Raw genomic sequence first — 10316 nt, forward strand, 5'->3', positions numbered from 1 at the left:
CATTCCTTGTTACATTCCTTGAAAGCTCTCCCCTTTCCTTCATGTGGGAAAAAACAGTGAATTTATTTAAGAAAACCATATGAAGTAAAATTATAGATGATACATATCATAAAAATCACGTAGATGGTACTTAATGAGTAAAATGCAGCAAGTAAAAGATGGTGTTTACATTTGTGAGGGATTTAAAGATTGTTTGAGAGATGGTTAAAGGAGTGATATATTTTTTAAATTATGTAATAGCCATTTCTTTCCTCTCATTTCAGCACTTTCAGGTTTGTTCTACAACGCACTATGTCTGAGAGACAGCAACAACCAAAATGCTTTTATCCATTGAAGAAATATGGGACATACAAGAATGAAGGTATAAAGGATTTCTATATGTCATATTTTTAAGATAATATGCCACTTGAATCTCAAAGAGAAGGGTAGTGTCTTAGCTTGTTCAGGCTGCTGTAGTAGAACACCATGGACCGGGTGGCTTGTAACTTACAAGAATTTATTTTTCCCGGTTCTGGAGTCTGTGAAGTCCAAAATTAAGGCACGAGCAAGTTGAGTGTCTGGTGAGAGTCTGCTTCCTGGTTCCTAAAGGCCTGTCTTCACGCTGTATCCTCACGTGGCAGAAAGGGCAAGGGAGCTCTCTGGGTCCTCTTTTATAAAGGCACTAATCCCATACATCACAGCACCTCCCTCATGACCTAATCACCTACCAAAGACTCGACCTGCAAATACTGTCACCTTGGAGCCTAGGTTGGTACATAAACAGTCAGTCTGTAGCAGGTAGTTTCCTCAAGCTATATGGGGATGGAACATTTTCCCACAGTCCACTGGAAGTACTAGTGTTCCTCAGAAAACATTTTGGGAAAGCCTGTTCAAACTAAATCTCTTCTGCCACGTTAATGCCTTGTACCTTTGTTTACTAAGTAGAATGTATGCTTACTAATAATTATAATCTGTTCTTCTCATTGAGAAACTACTTATTGCTAACTCATTTTATCTTATGTCATTAGTCATTCTCTCTTTTGCTTAATCTTTCCACTTTTTCATTCTTTACATACAACCTCAATTTATGTTTCTGTTATCATGATGGCAAGAAATAAGTGCATAAGTGCTAGTCATTAGGAAGTCTGAAAAATAAATTAAAATGCCCCACTCTTTAAAAGATGATACAACTTACCGTAACGATGAGTGGATGAAATAGCTCTCCTTTTAGAGCAGTTTTCCACACTTTTTCAAAACTAGTTTTCTATTATTATTTAATCATTATAGCTGCCATTTTTTGAGTTCCTGTTATACGTCAAGGACTGTGGAAACCTTGTCATACCAGTTTTCTCATTTAATCCTCAGAAAAATCCTGAGAGGATGTTATTTTAATTTACAGATAAGATACAAGAATCAAGATAGGCTAGATTATGCTGTGGTAATAGACAGTCCCCATATCTCAGGGGCTTATTCCTCACTTCGACTACATGTCCATGGCAGGCGCATGCCCCTCACAGGATGGTGGACTTTGGGGGTCTGAGCCATTCTTACTGGAATGACTTGGAGACTCAAACTGACAGAGCAGCCATCATCTAGGAAATTGTCAGTCCCTGTGCCTGAGATGAAGAGGACCCTGCAAGGTCTCAATCCAACAACCATATGTTCTGGCCCAGAAATAGCACATGTCACTCACAACCCATTAGCCAGAACCAGTCACATACACAGCCCTGCCCAAACCAAGGAGGTGAAGAAGTACAGCTCTTCCAGGTCCCCGGAACAGGGACAAATGGAAACACATGGCAAACAGCACTACTGCATGATGGAATTGAGGCTCAGAGAGGTAAAATACTCGCCTAAAATCACATACGCAGTAAGGGACAGCGCACATTCTGGATATATGATTTCAAAGTCCGTGTTCTTTCTGTTCCTACTCCTTTCTATATTGTATGCTGTCCTCTTCAGTGAAGTTCATATGTACTTATCATAGAAGTTCCTTTGCTTCAATACTGCAGTTCCATCTCCCTTAATCATCTGATATTTCAACAATGGATTTAGTTAAACCCCCCTCATCAGTAAGCCACAGGTCTTTTCCAAGTAATGAAATGTACTGGATATTTGGATATCCATGCTATTCGAGGACAGAAATTATAAAAGAAAACGTGATGGTAGATGAAAAGACTGTGGATTTGTCATATACTTGATAAAAATTATCTCATACATTTCCGTATTGGCAAGAAAAAAATAATAAAAATAAGAGCAAAAATTAATGAAATTGATAACAGACATGGAAGAGTTGAATAAAAATGCTAGATGTTAGTGCTTTGAAAGTATAAAAAATAAGGAAACCTTTGGCAATATGAGTCAAGAGAATTAGAAGGCACAGATAAGCCACTTTTGAAGGTGTCTTGCTTGTATTTACAGTAAAGATTTAAAAGGTAATATTATGAAAAAGATATGCTGATAATTTGAAAATTAATACTAAATGGGAAAGTTTTAGAAAAAAGAACATTATATTGGGGAAACAAAATATTAAGCTTATTCTTGACATTGCATGCATGAAAAGGCAAAATTTCTGGTCAATCTTAATTAGTTATAAAAATGCAAAAACTACAAATAAGATAAAGGCAAACTTAATCCAGCAATGGCTAAAACAGATAATACAGCAGGGCAAAGTTGTGTTTATACCAAACTTGCAATGTTGGTTTAACATTAGGAGATTCATAATGTAGTTCAACACATTAATAGTATAAAGGAGCAAGAAAAGGATGATTGTCACAAAGATTCCAGAAAAACATGCATGCAATAAAATTCAACAACCAATCAAGTTTAAACAACAACAAAAATAACTCTTAGCTAATTGGGAATAGAAAGATATTTCTTGAAAATGATAATGTGTGCTTTAAGAAATCTATAACAAACACTGTACGTAATAATGAGACATTAAAAGCATTCCATTCTAAATCAGAAGAGGCAAAGATGATTCATATAATCACTTCTGTTCAACATCTTACTGAGTCTCCTAGGCATTGCAGTAAGCCAAAATACATACATACATTAATTAATACATGTGCAAAAGTGAAAAGGAACAAAACTGTGAGTATAATTGTCTTCATATAAAACTCAAGAGGATCTATGGAAAATTATAATAATAGTGATTAACCAGTTACTGGATGAAAGACTAATATACACAAAATAATTGCACAAAATAGAAAATAATATTTTCAAAGTGAATATACCATTTACGATAGCAAAAATATTAGTCCTGTGGAATATACCTCAAGTTGGCTCACCTGGCAACTATTCCAACACTCATAAACACTCTTACATGTTTTCTTGTACTGTAGAGAACTGGAAAGCTAAAAACAAGAATGGAGACCTACATTAGTATGTGTGTGTTTTTGTGTGTGTGTGTGTGTGTTTGTTTCCTAGACCCCCTTTTGTCTGGGGTCCCAAAGAAGACCTCTGTGTATCAAGCCTATGCACCATAGTGAATCTTGGAGGTAGAACTGAGTAATGTGGGAGCCACAAGCAGGATCAGCTACATATGATAGGAGATATCTCTGGTTTTTATGGGCAGCCACAGCAGAGTGCCTGGAATTCAGTCTCTGTCATACATGTTGGTTAGCTCATAGGCAGCAGGGGTGTTTCAGCTATACCAGTCCCACAGCGTGAGGGGGCTTCCCCTGGCTGTGCAGCATCCAAGCCCACTCTTCTGGCCCTCACAGAATTTTTGTAAGCTGTGTGATATGTTTTATTAAAGATGTCTTATTTTTATAAAATAACCAGAATGAATATCTGGCATAAGGAAGTGGGGACTTTGATTAATAGAGTACTTGACACCAAAATTGTTTGCAAGCAAAGGGCCCTGAAGGCAGTGGGGATCAGGGATATGTTATCCGGTCTAGGTGGATCTGAAGATAGTAAGGACCCAGTTGGTAACAGAGGATGAATCATAGTGTTCCATGGCACACAATGGTGAAAGAGTTGCAGTTGCGAGACTGGACATAAGTTGGGTCCACTTGCCTGCTGCACAGCAAAGCCAATCTACTGACGCTGGGTTGTCGGTGAAGGAAAGTACAGTGTTTGTTTTCTGGGTGCCAAGCAAGGAGAACTGGCTGCTTGTGTTCAGAAGACTCTAACCCCCTGCTGACTTTCAGGGAAGTGCATGACTTTCCTCTGATTGTTTGTTGGTGAGTAAACAGGGTGCTGTTTCAGGGATCTTAATCATCAGCATTCTGGTTCTAACCTGTCTGGGTTCAGTGTGCTGTGGTCAGCATGCAGTCACCATCCTGCACCTGGGAAGGGGATCTTAGTTTCTGCGTAACAGCTCAAAGATATGTATGAAGTTGTTATCCCTTGCAGAGAAACTAGGACTCTGCTTTATCACTGCACTATTGTTTCTTGACTACTTTTCTTTCTTTCTTTTTTTTTAACATCATTATTGGAGTATAATTGCTTTACAATGGTGTGTTAGTTTCTGTTTCTAACAAAGTGAATCAGTTATACATATACATATGTCCCCATATCTCTTCCCTCTTGCATCTTACTCCCTCCCACCCTCCCTATCCCACCCCTCTAGGTGGTCACCAGGAACTGAGCTGATCTCCCTGTGGTATGCAGATGCTTCCCACTAGCTATCTATTTTCTGTTTGGTAGTGTATACATGTCCATGCCACTCTCTCACTTCATCCCAGCTTACCCTTCCCCGTCCCCGTATCCTCAAGTCCATTCTCTAGTAGGTCGTTGTCTTTATTCCCGTCTTGCCCCTCGGTCCTTCATGACCAATTTTTTTTAGATTCCCTATATATGTGTTAGCATACAGTATTTCTTTTTCTCTTTCTGACTTACTTCATGCTGTATGACAGACTCTAGGTCCATCCACCTCTCTACAAATAGCTCAGTTTTGTTTCTTTGACTGCTTTTCCTTTGTTTCTGCATTTCCTCACTTCCCTAACTAGTAAGTGCTTGAGTCTGTTCTTTGGAACTCAGGGAAGGCCTAGGGGGCCAAAGCCTTTTTCTACCGACAAGAAACAAGGAACACAGTGGGGCTTTTGTACCCAGGAGGGCCCTGAAGGGTTCTGTTCAGTGTCAGTCCCCCATTTTCTTAGATACTCCTCAATCCTGAGGGGATCATGAGGGGGACAAGAGAGAGAATAAAGTTTTGGATAGAGAAGTTAATCATAAACTTGGCAAGGGAACTCGGTTTTAGGGGGACTCAGTTTCAAGCGTTACCAGCTGTACCTCTGGTCACTTGAATTGAAATGCCTTTGAAGTCAGTGTGTTGGTGGGCCAGGCAGCTGCTGTTTGGGACCCAGAGGACACTCCTTTCCCCCACAGCACTGAGAAACACATTAGTGTGGAGGACATCTTCATCTTTGAAGTGTTCTGAAGTGGCTGACTTGTGTAGGCCACAGATGAGATGGGAGATTCTGCCATTGACAGGGTCACCCTCACTTGAGTGGGGATGTTGGGGTTCTGGAGTTGCAGGCCCAGTAGGAGCACTTAATCTCCTGCCTCAAGGTGAGTGCTGTTTACTTAATAAACAGCAAGGATGGAAGGGTAGTCACACTGGTTTGACCTGTAGCAACCTCTGAAGGTGGCTAATTGATCAACAGATCCCTTGGATCTGAAATATCTGAACATACTCCAAAGTTGCATTTGATCAGTGTAAAAATAAATAAAATATAAACAAAGATTTGTAATAAAATATAAGAACATAAAAATAAATAAATCAAGCTCTAGGTCTGGTGACTTGACCTCTCTTGATGGCAAATGGTAGTCCTTTACTCAATTCCCACACTTGACCCAGAACACCATGAATGAGTGGACTACTGAGGAAGGACCCTACGGTGAAGTCGCAAGTTACTGCAGTAAATCTTCTTCCCTGGCTTAGCCAAAGGGACCGTCAGCCATTTACCACAGTTACTGTGCATTTGCTTTAAGGACACTTGCTCTAAGCCAGAGCTCAACAGACTCCCTGGAAAGGGCCAGGTGACAAATATTTGAGGCTTTGTGGGCCATTTTGTCTCTTTCATAACTACTCAGCTCTGCTGTTGTAGAGCGGAAGCCTCCACAGACAAGTATGGCTGTGTTCCACTAAAACTCTGCGTATGGACCTTGGCGTGTGGATTTCAAATAATTTTCACATGTCAAGAAATATTATTGTTTTAACCATTGAAATATGTAAAAACCATTCTTACCTTGCAGGCCCTAGAGAAACAGGCCCCAGGCCAGGTTTGGCCCATGGGCTGTAGTCTGCCAGTCTCTAATTTAAGCTAATGGAATCACTAGGTCCCTAAAACAGCAGAGTGGAAAGCCAGCAAAATGAGGTGGCATCCATTGCTAGGGTCTCTGGCAAGCATAAACCAAAAGCTGATACTTTAATACAGTAGCTTTCAACTGTGGTTGCACACTTCAGTCACGTGGAGAATTTACAAAATGAGGGTGCCTGGGTCTCAACCCAGTTCTGCTTTAATTATTGTGGGTATAGCTTGGAGCTGGTGATATTCTCAAACTCCCCAAGTGGCTCTACTGTGTAAACGAGGTGGTGAACTACAGCCCATACTGTGGGACATTACTCAGCAATAGAATAGGCAGGAACATAAATGGATTTCAAAAACATGATGCTGACTTTAAAAAGCCAGACACAAAGGTGTGCAGCATGTATGATTCCATTTCCAAGAAATTCTACAGCAGGCAAAACAAATATATAGGGACTGTGAGCAGATCAAGGTTTATATGGAGCTGGGAGCTGGAAAGATTAACCGGGAACCGTTTGTAGTGTGATATATGCTTTATATCTTTTTTTTTAAATTGGAGCATAATTGCTTCACAATGGTGTGTTAGTTTCTGCTTTATAACAAAGTGAATCAGTTATACATAAACATCTGTTCCCATATCCCTTCCCTCTTGCATCTCCCTCCCACCCACCCTCCGTATCCCACCCCTCTAGGTGGTCACAAGGCACCGCACCGAGCTGAACTCCCTGTGCTATGCGGCTGCTTCCCACTAGCTATCTACCTTACGTTTGGTAGTGTATATATGTCCATGCCTCTCTCTTGCTTCGCAACAGCTTACCCTTCCCCCTCCCCATATCCTCAGGTCCATTCTCAAGTAATTTTGTGCCTTTATTCCTGTTTTACCCCTAGGGTCTTCATGAATTTTTTTTTCTTAAGCTCCATGTATATGTGTTAGCATACGGTATTTGTCTTTCTCTTTCTGACTTACTTCACCCTGTATGACAGACTCTAGGTCTATCCACCTCATTACAAATAGCTCAATTACATTTCTTTTTATGGCTGTATGCCTTGTATCTTGATTGAGGTGGTGGTTAGCTCTAATCCCTGATTTTTACATGTAAGTAATTTGAGATCAGGAGAAGTTGGGTGAATTGTCCAAAGTGACGTAGCTTAATAATCAGAGAGAAGACAGGTGGATCTGATTATCGGTAATTTTTCCTGTTATGCTATGGAATGAGTCAATAGTAATAGTGCTTCCCCCCAAGCCCATGGCAAAACCTGACCCAGCCTTTTATGCAAGTAAAGCATGCACGTGAAAGTACACCTCTTGTGCATTCCAAACACCTACTCATAAGCACAGTTGACATTCTCACGTGTTCCTTTACGTTGACTTCTTTACGTTTGTATTTACATATCCAAACAAAAACTTTTCTTAATATTTCCTTTTGAGTAATCACACTCTAATATACAGGTTTGCAAACTATGGTAAAAATACATGACATAAAATTTACCATCATAACCAGTTTTAAGTGTTCAGTTCAGTACAGTTGATTCACATTGCTGTGAAACCAATCTTCAGAACTTTTTCATCTTTCAATTCTGAAACTCTATGCATTAAACAGCAATTCCCCTTTCTCCCTTCCCCCCAGTCCCTGGTAACCCCATTCTACTGTCTGTTTCTATGAATCTGACTACTTTAGATACCTTATTTTGATTAAACCCATGGACTCTGTTTACGATAGTTTTCCCAACTTTAAAAATATATATCTATTTATTTATTATTTTGGCTGCGCCGGCTCTTTGTTGCAGCATGCTGGATCTCTAGTTGCGGCATGCAGACTTCTTAGTTGCGGCATGTGGACTCAGTTGTGGCATGCAGGCTTCTTAGCCTTGGCATGAGGACTCTCAGTTGCAGCATGCTTGCAGGATCTAGTTCCCCGACCAGGGATTGAACATGGGCCCCCTGCAATGTGAGCATGGAGTCTTACCCACTGGACCACCAGGGAAGTCCCTAGAAACCTTATGTAAGTGGAATCATACAGTATTTGTCTCCTAGTGACTGGATTATTTCATTTAGCATAATGTTCTCAAGGTTCATCCATGCTGTAGCATATGACAGAATTGCCTTCCTTTAAAAGGCTGCATAATATTCCATTGTGTGTGTGTGTGTGTGTGTGTGTGTGTGTGTGTATATATATATATATATATATATATATATATATATATATATATATACCACAATTTGTTCATCCTTTTATCCATCGATGGACATTTTAATTGTTTCTACTTCTTAGCTGTTGTGAATAGTGCTGCTATGAACATAGATGTGCAAGTATCTCCTCAAGGTTCTACTTTCAGTTCTTTTGGATATATACCAAGAAGTGGGATTGTTGGGTCATATGGGCGTTCTAGTTTTCATTTTCTCTGGAATCCCCATACACACTCATAAAGAATGAATGGGTCAAAGAAGAAGTCACAAAGGAAATTAGAAACTACTTTGAGACAAATTAAAAGGAAAGTCCATCATACCAAAACTTAAGGGATGCAGCAAAGGTGTGTTAAGAAGGAAGTTTATAGCTTTAAATGTGTACATTGAAAAGACAAAAGATCTCAAATCAACAACCTAATTTTACACCTCAAGAAATTAGAAACAGAAGAAAAAACTAAAGCCAAAGCTAGCAGAAGGAAGGAGATATATAAGAGCAGAGATAAATGAAATAGAGAAAAAAACCAACAACAATAGAAGAAAAGTAAATGAAACTAAGAGTTGGGTTTTTGTTAAAGCTACACAAAACTAAGAAACCCTAAGTTAGACTCACTAAGAAACAGAAAATAGAGGACACTCAAATAATTAAATTCAGAAATGAAAGAGGGACATTACAACTGATACTACAGAAATTAAAAGGATTATTAGCGAATACTGTGAATAATTGTATGCCAACAAATTGGAAAACCTAGAAGAAATGGATAAAGTCCCCCAAACAGACAATCTAGCAAGACTGAATCATAAAGAAATACATAATATGAACAGATCGATTAATGAGTAAGGAGATTTAATCAGTTAACAAATATCTCCCAGCAAAGTAAATCCCAGGACCACATGGTTTCACTGGATTATTCTATCAAATACTTGACAAGGCGATGTCTGAGACTGCTTGTGTCTGAATCACCTTGCTGAGGGAGGTCTCTAGCCCTGTTCAGGCACCTGATGCAGTTGGTCAGCCAGGGGACTGCAGTAGCTGTCAGCTAGCTCCTTTTACCCTTTCCCCTCGTCAACGTTATTTCGGAAGGAATGTGGGTTCTTGCAAATGACTCTGACTCTTCCTATACACCGTATGTAGACCACATGCCCTTACTGCTCCCTTTAAAATGTGAACTTTTCCCTTTCATTGCTGGATTTCCCTGAAAACGAGTTGGTTGCCCGGCATTCTCCAAAGGTCAGCAATAAGGTTCCTCTTTGTTGTTGTTATTGTTGATGAGGGTCATTATGAACTCCTGGCTTTTGAGCATGTTGGTGGGCTTCAAACCATTGTGATGTGGTGTTGAGCAGAGGACTGAAATGATGTGACTTTCACTCTGCTGCTGGGCTGAAAACAGACAGGTAAGGGAGCCAGGATGAAAGCAGAGGGGCCAGCTGGACAGCAGTCCAGTCCAGGAGGTAGATGTTGGTGTCTTGGCCAGGGTGGTGGTAATGGAGGTGGTGAGAAGTGGCTGGCTTCTGGACATACTTTGAGAGAGGGGCCGAGAGAATTTCCTGACCAGTTGGATGTGGAGTGTGGGAGAAAGGGAGCACACCATGCCCCCTCCGAGGTTTGGGGACTGAGCAAGTGACATTTGTGGGTCAAGTGCCCCATCTGTGTTTACTTTCACTTCCAGTGCCACACAGGGAAAGTCCCAAGGTTGTGAGTAGCAGGATTGCCCTGACAGCGGGCCACACGGGGAAAGCAACAGCTCCCCAGAGGAGTTCATCTGAGGCCTGGTCGTAATCACTCTATCGTGGAGTGATCAGCAGTGGACGGATCTTTACTCATATGTGTGCCCTGAGACAACATGGAATAGTTAATGTACAAAAGGCACAGCACACAAACCTAGAGAACC

The sequence above is a fragment of the Mesoplodon densirostris genome, chromosome X, assembly GCF_025265405.1.
Source record: "Mesoplodon densirostris isolate mMesDen1 chromosome X, mMesDen1 primary haplotype, whole genome shotgun sequence".
NCBI classification, from domain to species: domain Eukaryota; kingdom Metazoa; phylum Chordata; class Mammalia; order Artiodactyla; family Ziphiidae; genus Mesoplodon; species Mesoplodon densirostris.